Below are 1,845 nucleotides of genomic sequence, written 5' to 3'. Positions count from 1 at the left end.
AGGAAACCTGAACTGTGTTCGAGGAGCGTCAGAGAAAACAGGCTGTGCTTTGTAGCAGAGAAATTGAAGGAGTTAGAAATGATGGATAAGGGGAATGTTGAACATAAGCTTGATGTTGAAGAGTTTCTTCGTTACTATTCCCGTCTTACATGTCCTGCTTACCTTGACATAGTTGATAAGTTCCTAGGAGAGATGTGTACAGAGTTTTTCGGTCCTCAGACGGCATCTCCAAAGGTAAACATTTCTAGACCCGTGTTGCAAGCATTGAAGGGTTAGACAATGTACTACTAGTTTTGGTTTGAACACAATATATTATTTTGCTGATCAGTTATTCCTAGGTTTCTAATAATGATCATTTTTTTTCCAATTGTTTTTTATTTTCAACTCAATGAGTGTACTTTCCATTATGTAACTTCCAAAATTTTACAATTTTTATGTATGTAATGAGTAATGAATTTTACAGATGAAGGAATAACTATGGTCAGAAAAACTAATGAGCAAATTTTCAATATATTTTATATATCCTGAAAACTTCCAAAGCACCTAAACTAGACCCTTAAGGAAGACAATGATTGAATATAATCTGTAGTAAATAACATGTTTGTATACTTTGATGATCAAACGAGCTATCAACTAATTACCAAACAGAGGCAAATAGTAGTATACACGACACATGTATGATTAACAAATATATAGAAGATTAAAGTGAAATGATTAAGCATAAAAGGCTTTCGATATTTCCCAGACGATCAGAATTATAGGCAACAATCAGAATTCAACATTTCTGATAAACCAATTTTGTTTTTTTTAGTAACATCTCACAGATATCATAAAGTCTACATCTAAAAAATAGATCCAAGCATAATTGGTCATGCAGATACAAGGAATCAAAAGATACTTGACAAAAATATAGGAATGTTATAATCTCCCACAAGTATTAACAACACACTTACAGATCCAATTTGGAGAAGCAGTGAAACTGTAAAATCAGTTGTACCAGTTAGCAAATATTTACTTTAATCAGTAAATCCCCAGTTCGCCTTAGTAAAATTCTGCGAAATACAAACCAACAAAACTGCATAAGATGAATCAATCTAAAGTGTATTTATGAATTTTTCAACATATTCTATGGATAAATATATGATGGTTGATTAATTTGAATAACTGTGCACCTAAATAGTCCCATTCATTGTCTGAATCTTCGTCAGAAAGCCAGAAAGAATCTTCTTCATCTTCATCTTCAGACACATAACCACCTATATAAAGAATATTTAACCACATCAGATTGCATAGTTAGATATTTCCGTAAAACTGCAGTTAAGCTAGAAATTGCTATACCTGGAATGTCTGAAATCAACCAATCTCTTCTACACATCAATGCTTCACCTGTTTCTTCATCCAGCTTACTATAATATTGCTCCAACACTCTGCCAACCGTACAAAATGCAGCACCTGAACCTACTTTCGAAACAGGTATAGCAAGACACATCCCTGGCTATACTTTGCAGGGTAGGATATTTCAGCCCATTGGTGTGCCACCAAGATAATACATTGAAACCATTGGTTCTTGGCAAGACATCTTCATCTAGATAATAGTCCAACTCAGTTGTTACACCTACCTTATTTTTCTTCCTCTCATTAAGAAACAAATCAAACGCAGACATGGCATCTTGCTCGTCAAGCTCATTATTCTTATCTTTAGCTTGGTATTCTTCAAGCAAATTCAGAGCATACTTTTCTAATACGATCAATTTCATCTTGTGATTCATCTCCATGTATTTTTTGGAAGTAATATTCCACTCGATACATCTTGTATCTGGGATCTGATACAGCAGCAACTGCTAA

At 33.9% G+C, this 1,845-nt stretch overlaps 1 long non-coding RNA gene across 1 annotated transcript; it reads right to left on the bottom strand.

Annotated features, from left to right (window-relative positions):
• Positions 1-936: 936 nt before the first annotated feature.
• LOC145579637 (uncharacterized) lies at positions 937-1,473 on the bottom strand. The gene is made up of 3 exons (XR_014099173.1): positions 1,339-1,473; positions 1,173-1,256; positions 937-1,052 (listed from the first exon to the last, which is right to left on the bottom strand). It is a non-coding gene; the product is annotated as an uncharacterized LOC145579637 (long non-coding RNA).
• Positions 1,474-1,845: the final 372 nt, after the last annotated feature.

This window comes from Chenopodium album, chromosome 14 (genome assembly GCF_948465745.1).
Source record: "Chenopodium album chromosome 14, dcCheAlbu1.1, whole genome shotgun sequence".
NCBI lineage: Eukaryota > Viridiplantae > Streptophyta > Magnoliopsida > Caryophyllales > Amaranthaceae > Chenopodium > Chenopodium album.
This window is presented reverse-complemented; position numbering and strand designations above follow the sequence as displayed.